Here is a 16,423-nt window from a genome sequence, read left to right on the forward strand (position 1 = left end):
TGAGTTGTGCGCCTTGGTGGTGGGATGGTAGGATGGTGGGTGGGGTGAGACAGATGCTTAGCAGGACTAATGCCTGTTCCTTCTAGTGGGCGCATCGTGTGCTGCCCATCACTTTCCTCTGACCCCTCCACCCTTTTATTTTCAAGAATTGCAAAGTTTTGCTCTAGACAGGGTCTGTGTATGTGCATAATTTGCACATTAACTCAACCACCGGATTTGGTGATTGCCTTTCCCACCCCTAAGCTGGAACAGCGTTGGCTTTGCTCCCGGCTCACAAACATGCTAGGCCAATGGCAATCCTTTCCCCACTCCTCTTTTTTCATCCCCCAAATTGCATTGAAGGGTGGGGGGGTAGAGCTGGGTAAAGAGAAGGGGTGGAGAACTCGGGAACCTAGTTGGCTCTGGAGGTGGATGACGTCACCAGCGAAGAGGGAGGTCGCCCCACCCCTGTTCCGCACTGGAAACTTACGTCAGCCTCCTCCGCATCCGCTCGCCCACGCCGACGGGAGGCAGCGGCAGAATGGGGGCGGGGGAGGAGGAGGAGGAGCCTCTGGAAGCCGCCGGCGATCGGGGGAGGAGGAGAGGGCGGGGGCGGGGCTAGCTCGCGGCTCCTCCCTTCACCTTCCGCGGTTACTGCGACCAGATCTCTTTTAGGGGAACCTCTGCCCCCCAGGCTGGGTAAGGGCGGTGGAGGGGACGGTGGCTTAGCCCCACGTTCCCTGGCACGTCCCGCGCCGCCCCGCCTCCGTGCCCGCTGTCCGTCTCGGCGACGGAGCGAGGGGCAGAGCGGAGCGGAGTGAGTATCCATCCACAGGCAGTCAGTCCATTAGTCTTTCCCTACCAGCGCCCGGGGGCCTCCGGAAGGAAGAGGGGGAAGCGAGGGGAGGGAGGGGAGGGAGGGGAGGCTCGCCCCGGCCTCTGCAGCCTCGTTCTGGTCTCCTGGCACCGAGCCACGTCTGGGGCTGGGGGAGGGGGAGGTGTGAGGGGGGAGCCCCGTTCTTTCACACCCCCTCCCTCCTGCTTCCCCCCTCCCCCCTCCCCGGGGCTACAGCTGCTGGCTGGCAGCGATCGCTTTAGCGCTGCCCAGGACCAGGCACTGTCCGAAGTGCTGGGGATTCTGAGAAACCGCAATGGCAGCCCTGCCCCCAGGCAGCTTCCCGTCTTGTGTAGGGAGACCAGCTGTGCACTTGCAAAACTTTGTGGGGTAAAATAGGGTAGGTTAGGAAGCAAGGATCCCAGCAAGTGGGAGGGATCAGGAAAGTCTGCAGTGAATCCTAGATGTGCTGTCAGATTTTCCGATATCGGTTTTTTTGTTTTTGTTTATTTTTTGCACATTGAGGCAGGGTAAGGACTTCGAACTGAAAGTTATGCAGCATTTAGCAGGCCTTTAGGTATTAAGTTGGAGCTGACTTTTTTTCCTTTTACTTCGAATAACACATTTAAACAGTGGATCTCAAATTACTTGATAGTCTGCATCCTGGTACCATTTAAGTCCTCTGAAATGTAACCATGGAGAAGTGTAAATTACATGAAACAATACATGGCAGAGTGGGAAAAGATAATCTGACATATCAAATACCTGAAACATTTAAATTTCTCAGCAATATAACCTGCCTATTCATGACTGTTAAAATCTGATAAGGGCAAGGTTTTTTGCCAGAAATTTTTTGTTGGAGGGCTTCAGTTTGAGAGATGAAAGCCCTAAGTTTATGCATCCTTTGCTTAAAGAGTGCACAGGAACAGAAGCCCGTGTACACAGATTAAATATGCATTATAGAGATAAACATAGTAGTACCATGTTGATTTTGGTATCCCTAAGCACTTCAGTGAAGGGACAGTAAAATTTATAGCATTAAAGAAATAGACTCTTATGACTTAGAAAGACTCTCCTGAGATCATCTAGTCATTTTATAGTTGAAACAAGTCTACAGAGATTAAGTGACTTAACAGAATCACAGAATTTGAGAGTTGGAAAGGACCTTAGGGCCCATTTAGTCCAACCTACACATGACAAGTAGTCTTTTTAGCTTTGCTTGAAAACCTCCAAAGGCAGGGAACTCATCATCCTTAGAGGCAGCCCATTCCATTTTTGGACAACTCTAATTATTAGAAAATTTTTACTGACATTAAGCCCAAAGTTGCCTTTTTGCAACTTTACCTATTGCTTTGTTATGGTGTCCTAGGCCAAGCAAAACAAGTGTAATACCTCCTCCATATGATGGCTCTTATTAACTGGCACATCCTTTTGGGGTTTTCTCCAGGCAAAACATGCCTAGTTGTTTTTTAAATTAAAAAAAAAAAACAACTGGGGTGGCCAGGTAGCACATCGAGTAAGAGCACTGGCTCCAATGTCGGGATGACCTGGGGATCGAGGACCCAGATACTTAGCACCCACCCAGAAACACCTGGCCGTGTAACCTTGAGCAAGTTACTTAACCCTGATTGCTTTAAAAAAAAAAACTTATTTTTTTTAACACTCTTTTCTTTTTAAATTTGGAGTTCCAGATTCTCTCTTTCCCTCCCTTTCCTCATCCATTAAGACAAGCAATATGATAGCAATTATACATGTGAAATCATTCAAAATGTTTCCATATTAGCCATATCACCAAAAAAAGTGAGAAAATTATACTTCAGTTTGCACTTAAGAGTTCATCAGTTCTTTCTCTGGAGATGGACAACCTTTTTTTTTTTCATCATGAATCCTTTGGAATTGTCTTAGATCATTGTATTGACCAGAGTACCTCAGGCTTTCACATTTGACCATCATTACACCATTGCTAGCACAGTGCACAATGATCTTTCCATTCTGACTTCACTTTACTTTAATACATATAGGCCCTGCCATGTTTTTCTGAAACCATCCTACTAGTTGTTTCTTATAGCACAAAAATATTCCATCACAAGCATATGTCACAATTTGTTCAGTCATTCCCCAATTGATGAACATCCTCTCAATTTCCAATTCTTTGCTACTGCAAAAAGCTGCTATAAATGTTTTTGTAAATATAGGTCCTTTTCTTTTTTCTTTGTTCTTTTTGGGGTACAGACTTAGAAGTGTTATTGCTGTATCAAAGGGTATGTACTGTTTTATAGCACTTTGTGCATCATTCCTGATTATTATCCAGAATGATTGAACCAGTTCACTACTCTTCCAACAATTCATTAATGTACCTATTTTCCCTCAACCTCTCCAACATTTGTCAATTCTGATAGATGTGGGGTAATACCTTAGAGTTCTTTTAATTTGCTTTTCCCTAATCAGTAGTGATTTAGAGCATTTTTAATGACTATAGATAGCTTTGATTTCTTCTGAAAGCTACCTGTTCATATGCTTTGACCATTTATCATTTGGGGACTGGTCCTCGTTTTTATAAATTTGACTCAATTCCCTAAGTAGTTGAGAAATGAGACCTTTATCAGAGAAACTTATTATAAAATTGTTTGATATTCATCATCAATGGTACCATTTAGCAAAATGTAGTTTTCTTGATTAGTTCTTTTAATTAGACCTATATTTGCTTTACTTTGAGATCATGATGGCCAATCCTGCCTTTTTTACTTCAACTAAAGCATACTATAATCTATTCCAGCCCTTTGCTTTAACTCTGTGTGTCTTTCTGTTTCAAGTGTGTCTGTTGTATTCAACATATTGTTGGATTCTGGTTTCTAATCCGTTGTGCTATTCACTTCCATTTTATGGGTTAGCTCATTCATATTCACAGTTATGATTACTGCCGTGTTTCCCCGATAATAAGATCTATCCCGAAAATAAGGCCTCCCCTTACTGTGTAAGATTCCTCTGAATTAAGCCCTCCCCCAAAAATAAGCCCTATTTAGATTGCTGCTGTAGTGAAGGTGATCCCCTGCGCTACACACTACATTATCGCGCCCCCCTCATGAAACGCATGCTGTGCTCTGAGCTGCATCCAATCAGAGCTGCAGCAGTGAGTGTGTCATCCTGTTCTTCCCCAGTGATTTGCTTATTGAATAAAGGTACATTTTTTTGTTCACATTTACCTGTTTATTAAAATTGCTGTCAATGTTCATTAAAATAAGCCCTCCCCTGAAAATAAGCCCTCTGGTGTTTTTCTGTCCAAAAAAATTAATGACAGTGTCTTATTATCGGGGAAACACGGTATGTATTTCCCTCCATCCTTTTTTCTTCTCTTTATCCTTATCTCTCTATGTCCTGTCACTCCTCAAAAGTCTGTTTTGCTTTTGATCACTGCTTCACTTATTCCCCCTAGCCCTCATCTCTTATCCTCTTCCACTTCCTGTTGGGTAAGGTAGATTTCTATACCCAACTGAGTGTGTTTATATATTCTTCTCTCTTTGAACCAATTCTGATGAATGAGGATTAAGCATTAACGCCCCCTCCCCCCATTTTCCTCTCCACAATATAAGCTCTTTCTTGTGTGCCTCTTTTATATGAGAAAAATTTCCCCATTGTACCTCTCTCCCTTCCCCTTTTCTTAGTATATCCGCCCCCCTTTTTTTTGAGAGAGAGAACGCATCCCAACATAATCAACTCATACCCTTCCCTCTGTGTAGTCTCCTAATTGCCTAATAGTGATAAAGTTCTTAGGAGTTACATGTATCATCTTCCCACATAGGAATGTAAACAGTTTAACTTTATTGAGTTTCTTATGCTTACTCTTTCATGTTTACTTTTTTTTTTTCGAGGGCAATTGGGGTTAAGTAACTTACCCAAGGTTACACGGCTAGTTTTTTTTATGTGGGTGTTAAGTGTCTGAGGCTGGAACAGAACTTAGGTCCTCCTGACTCCAGGGCCAGGGCTTTACTCACTGCACCACCTAGCCAGTCCTCATGTTTACTTTTTTATGCTTCTCTTGGGTTTTCTGTCTGAGTGTCAACTTTTCTAAAAATTCATCTCTGGTCTTTTTATCAGGAATGCTTAAAAATCCTCTATTTCATTAAATATTCATGCCCCCCCCCCCCCGAAGTATTATACTCAGTTTTGCTAGGTAGGCTATTCTTGGTTGTGATCCTGGCTCCTTTGCCTTCTGGAATATCATCTTCCAAGCCCTCCATTCTTTTTACATGGAAGTTACTAAATTTTGTGTGATCCTACCTGTGGTTCTACAATATTTGAATGGTTTCTTTCCATCTGCTTGCAGTGTTTGCTCTTTGACTTGGGAGTTGTGGAGTTTGGCTATCTCATTGTTGGGAATTTTCATTTTATAATCTTTTTTCAGGAGGTGATAGGTAGATTCTTTCAATTTCTATTTTACCTTCTGAATCTAAGATATTGGAGCAGTTTTCCTTGATAATTTCTTGAAATATGATGTTTAAGCTCATTTTCTGGTCAATTACTTTCAGGTAGTCCAGTAACTTAAATTATCTCTCCTTAATCTGTTTTGTAGGTTAGTTTTTCTAATGAAATATTTCACATTTTCTATTTTTTCATTCTTTAAGACTGTTTAAATTGTGTCTTGCTGTCTTGTTGAGCTATTAGCTTCTACTTAGTCAATTCTAATTTTTAAGAAATTATTTTCTTCAGTGAGATTTTGTACCTTTTTTCCATTTGGCCTATTTTTGCTTTTTAAGGAGTTCTTTTCTTCAGTTAATTTTTGTCCTTCCTTTTCTATTTGCCTTATTCTGCTATAAAGGCATTCTTTTCTTAAGTAAGTATTTGTGGCTCTTTTACTGTTAGGCCAGTTATATTTTTTAAGGTATCATTTTCTTCAGTATTTTTTGTGTGTCTTTTACCAAGCTGTTAGTTCTCTTTTCATAATTTTCTTACATCACCCTGATTTCTTTTCCCAGTTTTTCCTCCACAACTCATTGCTTTCGTTAACTTTTCCAGAAATTCTTGCTGGCCTTAGGTTCAGTTAGCAGTTTTCTTTGAGACTTTGGTTGTAGCTATTTTCACATCATTGTCTTCTAACTTTATGTCTTGATCTTTCCTGCCATTGTAGTAGCTTTTTATGGTCAAGTTAATTTTTTTAGTTTTCTCATTTTCCCTAGCTCATTTCTTCATTTTGAACTTTATGTTAAAGTTGAGTTCTACTTACTTGGGGGTGAGGATGTGGCTGTGCCAAGCTTTAGGCTTTTTTTGTGGGGGCCATAGCCAGTTATCCTGACCTGTGTCTTGCCACTGGACTCCAGTGACCCTGGAGGAAAGAGTGAAGCAGATGACTTTGCACAGCCCTACCTCACTTAAATCCAGTTCACTTGCAAGTCAAGGCATGACCCTCCTGATGTTATTGGTCCTTGTTGAGAACAAAGGACAAACAACAACAACCTCGGAAATATCCCAAGGCTTGGTCTTGGGCTCTTTTCTCTTTTTCTCCATACATCTTCTTTTGGTGATCACGTCAACTCCTTTGGGTACAACGATCATCTCTATGCAGATGATTCTTATATTTTTGTATGTATCCCTAGCCTTTCTTCTGAGCTATAGTCATTCATTACTTGTCAACTTTTGGACCTCTAAAAATGAATGTCCTAGAGGCAGCTCAAACTCATCTAAAGGACAGAACTCATTTTTCCCCTATTCCCAACTCTCCTTTTCTGAACTTACTGCTGAGGGCTTCCCGTTCACCTAGTCACCAGGTCTTGAAACCTTAGTATCATTTTCGACTCCTCAGTCTCATTTACCCTGCACATTCAATCTGTTGCCAAATCTTGTGATTCTGCTTCTGTAACATCTCTTCTATACATTACCTTTTCTCACATAGCAACAATCCAACTTCAGGTCTTCATGATCTCTTAAAGGGTCTATTGTATTAGCCTTTCAAGTGGTCTCCCTGCCCCAACTCTTTCTTCGCTTCAATTCAGCCTTTACTTAGTTGCTAAAGTATAGGTCAACCATATTACTTTTTTCACTGTTGTCTTTAGAATCAAATATTAACTCCTCCTTGACACTTAAAGCTCCTAATAACCTGGCCTCTTCCTGCATTTTCTGTCATTTCATTTTTTAAAGTTTATTCTTATTTTTTCAGTTAACAAAAATCTAATTTCTCTCCCTCTTTCAAAGTCATTTGTTTTTACAGTATTATTATTATTGTATAAATTATTCTGGCTCTGCTCACTTCATTCACTCTGTATCGGTTCATATAAGTCTTTCTAGGATTCTCTGAAACTGCCCCATTCATCATTTCTTAATGTGTATAAAAATACATTATGCTTCCATTACAATCATATGCTATAGTTTGTTCAACTATTCTCCAATTGAAGGGTACCTCTTAGTTTTCGATTTTTTTGTCACTATAAAAAGAACTTCCATAAGTATTTTTATATACATGCTTCTTTCCCCTTTCCTGTCTTCTCATACTTGATCCCCCTTCACACAGTATAGAATCCAGCAATACTAGCCAGCAACTTGTGATTTCTCTCAATGACAGTCCCTTGCCCTATGCCTACTTTGGCTCCTTGCTCCAATTTCTGTTTACTCCTTTGGGGAGATTAGCTGGTTTCTTGTTTTCAGTTCTCTATTCTGTATTGATAATCTGTAATCAAATCTGTAATCAAATCTACTTCTCCAGCCAGTCCTTTTGCCTATTCTCTGGTCTTTAATTTCCTACTGCTTATTGGATAGCTTCACATAGGTCTTTTCCTAGTTTATCTGAAACTCAGTATCCCAAACAGTTTGTTTTCAGGAGCCTTGAAGTAATTTTATTTTATTTTAATTGCTTTTTGGAGGGCAGTTGGGGTTAAGTGACTTGACCAAGGTCACACAGCTAGTTTTTTTGGTGTATGTGGTAAGTGTCTGGCGCCGGATTTGAACTCAGGTCCTCCTGACTCCAGGGCCGGTGCTCTATTCACTGCGCCGCCTACCTGTCTCCATTGAAATAATTTTAAATTTAAGAAAATAAGATTAAGAGCTGGGAGGGACCTTAGAGATACCAGAGGAAACTTTCACAGGCACTTATTTGCTGTGTGATCTGGGGTAAGTCAACCTCCCTGGGCCTCAGTTTCCTCATATGTAAAATAAGTCTACTTCCACCTACAAATATTTGCTGTAAAATTGAAGTCCAGAGAGATTCCAGTAACTTTAGGCACATAGGCAGAACTTATTAATCAGTTCTGTAAAATGTATTACCAGAATGACCTCTTTGACATTTGATGCTGCTGAGCACCCCATTATTGGCGCTTTTGTTCTTTTACTACTGTGATGATATTTCCTGGTCTTTCTTATTGGTTTCCTTTGCTGGTACCTCTTCCTCCCATTCCCAAGCCTGGGCATTTTCCAAATATTGCTTCAGAATTTCTTCTTTCCCTCATCCACTACCATGATTTCCATGATAATTTCTATGCAGATGACTACCAAATCTATAGCTTTAGCCTTGAATTCTGGAGCTCCAGCCTTATATTTTTGAGTATCTCCTGGATCTTCCTAGATGTGTCCTAATAACTGAAACATAGTAAAAAAAACTGAGTTCATCTTTTCTTCTGTCTTCTTCCCCTCCTCCCCGCAAATGAATGATTGTGAAAGCATTTATTAAGAGTTTAGTGTGCATGGGATATGAATAGAAAGGTAAGACAACCCTACTCTCAAGGATCTCACATTCTGATGGGGTAGACAACAAATAGAAGTTTCAGCTGTAAGTCAGATGGAAAGTCCCCATGGTCGTTAGAGTGCAGAGGCAAAGCAGATGGTAAAGCATCTTTTAAAACGTCATTTCTACTGATAAAATCGTACTGTTTTCTTGAATAATATCAAAGTGCCAAGGACTTTGGTGTTGAGAACTTTCTTTTCCGGATCTTCAATAGTTGTGACTTCAATTGCCAGGTCACTCAGGGAGTTACTTTGTGGGATGATGACTGCAGAGGACTTGGTTGAGACAGGCTGCCATTCCCAGGGCCTTTGGGCTTACCTTCTAATCCAGAGTAGTTGATTAGCCCTTGTTGGTTTTAAGGAAGATGGGCTGGCTTACTTCAGTGATGGTTCCTCAGTGATTTTAGGCGGTACCAGTGATCAATCATTCCCTTTCCCATGGCTTTTGGGTTCAGTCATAGGCTATCTCCATTAGGGTCTGAGGGAAGGTAAGTGATTGACCTAGGTGGTGATCTGGCATGCTTGGCACATGTAGCCTCTTGTCTGTCCCTCAGGGTGCCTTGTCTGCCCTATAGGTGACAGTTAAGTTAACAGTTGGTGGGGATGGCTGGCTGCTTCTCCACAGGAGTTGCCACATGGACTGCAAATAAAAGAATAATAAAAGACATTATCCTGCATCTTTTAACTTCCCTTTTTCTGTTAAAGTTAATACCATTATTTTAGGCTTGAGACTTTGCAGTCTTCTTCTACTCTGGACTCCCCACATTTAATCACCTCCCAAATCCTGTTGATTCTTCCTTAGCAACAACTCACATCTAATCCCTCCTTTCTACTCACTTCCACCACTTTAATTCAGGCCTTTCCTAGACCATGGCTTCTCAGTCAATTAGGCTTCTGGTCTCTTTTCAGTTACCTATAGAATAAACTTTAATTCCTATGTTCAGCATTTAAGGTCCCAGTCTAGGCCCAAACTACCTTTACAGCCTTGTTTCATACTATTCTCTTCACATACTCTCTGTTCCTTCAAAATTCTGACTTTTCATATTCCCTAACTTATTTTCCCCCTCTTGTTTCTGAATATTTCCTTATACTGTTCTCTGTCAGGGAAAGGATGCCCCTGTATTTCTACCTGTTGAAATCCTCAGGGCTTAGCTCAGGTACCATCTTCTGCATGAGGCAGAATTTTATTAGCGACTTCAAGTATACCATGAAATGCATTTTACATATATTATTTGCTTTAACTGAGTTTTTCAGTTTTATAAGAACAAGCTAGAAAACTGTTGTGAAATTAGCCTGATGTTAGTAGAAAGAGCATTAGATTCTTCAAGGAGTTGAGGCTTCTACTGTTTTCTGGCCAAATGACCTTGAATTTCCTCATTTTAAAAATTGGAATAATAGCTACTATGCCTAGCTTATAGGTTATCAAATGAGAGAAGGAGTATGGAAATGCTTTGAAAAATAAATGCTGTGTAAATGTTATTATTATCCTGTGGCTACAAGAAGGCACTCCAGCACCAGCCACTGGTGGACGATGGAGATGGCAGCTATGTAAGAGAGGGTGTAGAGAGTTCAGCACTAACTGATCATTACTTTGAAAAAACAATGCAATAAAAATAGCATTATCTTATCTGTTATATTTTTATAAAAATAACAATATATTGGGACCAAAGATAGCTGGTGTCATAGTATTGATAAAAGAACATTTTGTGGATAGGATAGAAAGTCTAATAAAAAGAAAGAAAAATAGATTGGCAAAAAGTGGAAAAGTAAAAATAAGTGAAACTAAAAAAAAGTCTATGATGTTTTTTGGTAGAGTTTTAAATATAATGTTATGTATGTTAGAGTGGAAAGGGCATTGTCTCTGGCCAGAGTCAAGGCCTGGGTTCAGATTTCATCTCTGAACTTCCTATCTCTGTAACCTTGGGCAAGTCACTTAACTTCCCTGGTCCTCAGTCTTCCTCCTCTCCTCTCTAAATTTGGGGATTAGACTAGATGGCTCTGAGGCCCCCTTCCACGTCTTGTTCTGTGATCCTGTGTTGTAGGAAAGGCTAAAATGTTTCAAATCAGTATGATTGCATGATGTGTTGTTCAGACCCTATCATCTAAGTGACTAACAAATATTCCTAAATGATAAAAACAATTAAACCTTTCTTGAGACATTCTGTGAAGGCTGAATTTTGGCCTAATTCTTAGTTCATTTGCATTGGTTGGTACACAGCTGTCCAGTGTGTGTTCCTTTGTGTTTTAGAAAAATCAATTAAAAAGCCATAAGGAAAACATATCTTTTAGGTCAGAACTGTATTGCTTTTGGCTAAAGGCCATTGTAGAAAATTCATTCTGTAACTTTTCTAACAGCTATTCCAAGACCATATGTTTGTTAGCAGGAAAAATTGTGAAGTAGACTGTGTTTTCCATCTGTCCCATTTTTTTTTACTGCTCCATTTCAGTACCCTAAGGTGCTCATAAAATGTTATGACCGCCCAGGCCCCCTGCCACAGTGCCCCACCCATGTATCCATTTGCTCTATGTTCCAAACTGTTTCCTGTTTCCACCTTTACCTGCCAAAATTTAGTAAACCAGTATCCCACTCCTGAGATCCTTGGAAGACTTGTAATCTTTTTGAACTAATTCAAACCAAATTGCTAATAGCTTAATAGTGAGTATTATTTTGAGTGGAAAGATAATAATATTTGGGATCAGAAGGTGTTAGATTCCTATCTCTAACACTAGGCTTGTGACCTTGGGTAGGTAAGTTACTTCACCTTTCCTTCTCTGTCTTTAACCTTAGGATATCTAATAGTGATGTTGTGAGGAAAATGTTTTGTAAACCATAAAGTACTATATAAATATGAGCTATTATCTTTTCTAGATATCATTTACCCAAGGGTCTATGGTAATAGCTTTCTTCAAGTATTTGAAAGGCCTTCCCTCCAAAGAGACTTACCTCTACTTTCTCTGTGAGGACAGAACTAGTCTTGAGTAGAAATTAATAAGAGGGTCAGATTTAGACTTGGTGTAAGGAAAAGCTTTCAAAGAATCGGCTATCTAAAAACTGAATGAGCTGCCCTGGGGGGCATCGGTTCCCCCCACTCCCCTACTCCCCCACTCTGGCCACAAGGTCTTCAAGCAAAGGCAAGATGAAAACTTGTTGGGGATGCTGTACAGAGTATTTGACCTTGGCTCTTATGCGGACTGCTGGGTAACCCCCAAGAAGGGCACTATGACAACAGGAACCTGGGTTGTAATGGCTTTAGGGTGATGCATGTGCTTCCTTGCTGGCAAGGACTAATGGAGGACTGTAAGGTGAAGTAAATGGATAGGAATTCACCTAACTGGGTCTCCCAAGACCAGATATGTGCTTAAAGACAGTGGTTTGGCAATTGTGTGAAGAATGGTTTAAAAAGGGGAGAGCATGGGCTTTGGATCACCGATCAGGAAATTATTGCAGTAGAATAGGCAGCAGTACATTGACATCCTCAAATGAAGGTGCTGTTAGTGGGAGCAGAGATGAGAAGCCATTGTAGACCTAGAATTCACCTTGATAACTGATGTTTATTGGTAGAATTGGGAAGGATAGTCCCACGCGGCGACTAAGAGACAGTATATACTTTTCCTTGGTTCTTCTGCTTGTTCTAGCCACATACTTTTGTTCAGTCAGGTTGTTAGGTCATAGTTCCTGCAAACAACTGCATCTGAAGAGGAAGAGTGACTTTGTAGATTCTAGGTCCCATAACAAAAAAAAATACACCCATCATATGGTAAATATCCAAACAATATCCTGTCATCCAAAAGGGTCAAGAGTTGGCACCACAAGGAGTGGCTAGGTGGTGCAGTGAGTAAAGCGCCGGCCCCAGAGTCAGGAGGACCCGAGTTCGGTTCTGGCCTCAGACACTTGACGCCCACACAAAAAAACTAGCCGTGTAACCTTGGGTAAGTTACTTAACCCCAATTGCCCTCCAAAAGGAAAAAAAAAAAGAGTTATCACCACACACTTTTCTGACAGCCACCGCCTCTTCTTATGGGAGAGACTGGTATAGTTGGTTAGAAATGATCTTAATTACTTCTTAAAAATGCACAGTATACTGGTACTGCTTAGATTGTCACCATCTAGGATTTTCTCACTCTTACTTTTCCCAATAAGAAAAGAGCATGGCTCAGAATCTCAAAGTCCTGTTTCCACTTATTGGGCTATTTGGGGTAGGACTTTCACCTTTAGTCCTTTGCCTTCACTTCCCCTTCCATACTTCTCTCCAGATACTAGAGGCAGCTTGGGATCATAGTGCGTAGAGGTCTAAACTCAAAGGTTAGAAAACCCAAATTCAAATTCAGTCTAACACTATCTGGCTCTGGGCAAGTCATTTAATTTTTCAGCATTAGTTTCTTCATCTGTAAAATAGGCTAATAATAACACCTATCTCATTGGATTGTTGTAGGGATCAAATAAGATAACATATATAGAGTCCTTTACAAAGCTTAAAGTGCTATAAAAAAACTAGCTATTTTTATTATTTTTACTGCAGGTGGGGCAGGTCATGAGGAGGAGATAGAAGAAATACCTAGTTTGGGGGAGGCCTTCCTGGCAGAGTCACACAAGGAGATTACAATTTATAGTAATGATTCAGTCAGAAGGACAAAGAAAAAAAAAGCCCCAGGCTCATAATTCTGTCCTTGGGAGTATATGAAAATACAGGATAAATAGTTCATAAAATGTGCCCCTACGTGGTTTACTTGACCACCTGGGTACTCAAAATGGGTAAGGTCCTGACTTACATAAAACCACCTCAGAATTTTTTCTTTCCCCTTTCCTCCTCTCCACCCCCCTACTTTGCAAAGTCTAGGGACATTTATAGTCACATTCAAAACAGTGGAGAAAGAACTCTATGTAAATAGATCAATATCAATTTAAAAAAATACACCACTGCATAGTGGACATGAAAGATCTATGTAACGTAGAAAGCCCTACAGAGAAAAATCCTGTTTGTATATATAGGATATGGAAGAGAGAAGACACCCTCAACCTCTTGTCTGTGCAGCTAGTGGGTGAAAAAGTATGCAACCCCTGGGTCATGCTTGGATTCAAATGATGCTCTCACTGGTGGTAGTCTGCCTACAAAGTGCATTTGGTTTTCCTAGAACAGTATCTCCTTTCTAGGCTTTGCCCATCTTTCAGTGTCCCACTGTGATCAAGTCATCTTCTCTTGATCCTAAACTCTATTCAGCAGTGCTAAACCCACCTCCACTCCTTCCCCAGATAGATAACTTCATTAGTCCACAAAAGCTGGTGGGAAGGCCTATACTACACTATGAAAATCACAATCTTATAATGATTTGATATATTCAGATAGTTTGGATACTTGTTTTTCTTTATCTTTTTTTAGCCTACTTTTCCCATTCTAGGTAATATTGATTTTATGTGGTTTTTAGTTTTGTAAAAAGAAATGTCACGGACCAGAAATAATGAAAAGTCAGCTCCACCTACACTTGAAAAAAAAAATCACACAATGTTATTTTGGAGGATAGTCGATGGAAATTGTTTTAAATTAAAAAAGAAAGAGCAATTGAACAATGCATATCCATGGTGTTAAAAGTTCACTAGACTTGCTTTCCCAAAGAGTTGTAATATCAATAGTTTCAAGGTAAGCTCCTGCATGCTTCTTATCCTATTTACAAGATTGTAATTTGGTAAAACTACCTTTTCTACTCAGTGAAAATCACTCAAGCTTTAGCTATATCTGAAAGTTTTGTAGTTAGCAGCTCAAAAAAAAATTGAAACAACTATTTAGTAAATATGAATGAAGTAAGATATATTTATTAAATATCTTCTACTTTTTGCTATGAAACATTTATTTTCATATGAAATAAAAGGCTCATTGTTAAGGAAAAGGTGTGGTTTGGAATTCGGTTTTGTATGTAGAATTAAGATTGTTTTCTATTCTTAATAGTGCCATAGATCCATATATCTGTTTAAAAATTTTGAGTGTTTACCGTCTACAAGGTTATTTATCTTTAAGGATTATCTTGGCCATTATGCTTTATTCATAGGCATGCACAGAGCATGAGATGAATGTGCTGGCACACCCCAGGGGGGAGCATACATACTGTATGCATGTGTAGATCTTCACTGGAAATATCATTATGGAGAGACCAGATGATGTAGTGGATGATGTAGAAGATGGACTGGACCTGGAGGCAGGAGGCCAGACTTTTACAGTAGTGGTTCTGACAGGTACTGGCTTGCTCTGTGATTTGCAGCAAGTCTCTTTCCCCATGTGAGCCTCAGTTTTCTAATCTGTAAAATCCTTGAGAGCAGAGTTGCATCCTCATCACCTAGTGCAGTGTCTGGTACCTCTGTACTTAAGGAGTTCTCATTGATGGACTGACTGATTATAAAACAGGGACACTACTTGCACCTTTATTTATTTATTTTTAAAGCAATTGGGGTTAAGTAACTTGCTTAAGGTTACACGGCCAGTTATTTCTGGGTGTGGTGGTAAGTGTCTGAGTCTGGATTCGATCCCAGGTCTCCTGACTCTGGGGCTGGTGCTCTTACGCACTGAGCCACCTGGCCGCCCTTAAGCAATTGGGGTTAAGTAAGTTGCTCAAGGTTACATGGCCAGGTGTTTCTGGGTGGGTGCCAAGTATCTGAGGCCGCCCCTTGTACTTGCACCTTTAGCTTCATAGGGTTGTTGTGTGGAAAGTAATTGGAGAACATTAAAACACTATAGCATGACAACTTAAATTTAGAGTGTTTTCAAGGTCTTTTAAAAGTACTTTCTTCCTCAAACTGCCAAAAGTTAAAATTGCACTAATACTTTGGAGACACTATATATCAATCAGTGGATCAATGAATATTTATTGAGTGTTTATGTACCAGATGCTGTGCTAAGTTCTGGGGATACAATGACAAAAAGTGACATTGTGATGCCTCTAGGTGATTGAAGTCTAATGGGGAAACAATGTACATATTTCAGCATGTAATATATATATATATGTATACATATACATATACACATACATATTTAGATATAATATGTATAACATAAATATAACAAACACATGTACAAATGTAATATATTACACACATTTATAAATCTAATATATAAATGTAATATAATTATGTATGTGTATATATATATATATACACATACACACATATCTATGAATGAATACAAGATTGTTTAGGGAGTATATACTTTGCACCAGCAGATGGGGAAGATCAGGAAAGATATGATGTAGAAGTTGGTACTTCGGCTGAGACTTGAAGGACACCAGGATTTCCAAGAGGTAGATGTGAGGAGGGAGGGCATTCTAGGTATAGGGGACAGCCAAGGGGCAAGGCATAGAGTGTCAAGTGTGCAAGTATTACATCCCCATTTTACAGATGAAGAAGCTGGCCCCCAGAAAGGTTAAGTGACTGTTGCCCACAGTCATACAGCTAGTAGAAGTGAGAGCAGAGATTCCAACATAAATGTCCTGACTCTTGGTCCAGGGCTCTTTGCAAAATGCCATGCCATCTAATGAATGAAAGTTCCAATATCCCAATTTGTACTTCTAAAAGTATAAAACCTTGAGAAGATCAGAGTATTAAAAAAGTTGAAAGGTATGTGTAACCACACTGATTGTGTTAGATTTTTACTTTTAATGAGCTAAAATACACACAAGCAAGAAACAACCAAATTATATGACACATCTGTATGATCTCAGTGGAGATGCATAGATCCTTTTTAATACAGTTCTTGATTTTATAGCTGTTGTGTAGTACTCGAATTGTTGGATGGCATATCTTTCAGTGAAGCCAAGACTTTAAATTGTTGGAAAATATGCAACTAAAATTATTCACCTTATTTTAAATATTTAATCCATCTTTTTAGTACTACTATTATGTTAACTGGATAATCTATT

General features: G+C 39.8%; 1 protein-coding gene across 6 annotated transcripts in view; it reads left to right on the forward strand.

Annotated features, from left to right (window-relative positions):
* Positions 1-580: 580 nt before the first annotated feature.
* Positions 581-16,423, forward strand: part of ATG10 (autophagy related 10) — a 318,137-nt gene continuing 302,294 nt past the window's right edge. For 2 of the 6 annotated variants that reach the window (XM_069085040.1, XM_069085044.1), the window contains exon 1: positions 583-796. The gene's annotated coding sequence lies outside the window, so the exon portion shown is untranslated. Of the gene's footprint in view, positions 797-14,563; positions 14,748-16,423 lie in introns of all 6 variants that reach the window. The other 4 variants (XM_069085045.1, XM_069085041.1, XM_069085042.1 and 1 more) reach the window with 4 other exon arrangements.

This window comes from Petaurus breviceps, unplaced genomic scaffold (genome assembly GCF_028583685.1).
Source record: "Petaurus breviceps papuanus isolate PSGF00001 unplaced genomic scaffold, PetGlider_PUasm1.0 175, whole genome shotgun sequence".
NCBI lineage: Eukaryota > Metazoa > Chordata > Mammalia > Diprotodontia > Petauridae > Petaurus > Petaurus breviceps.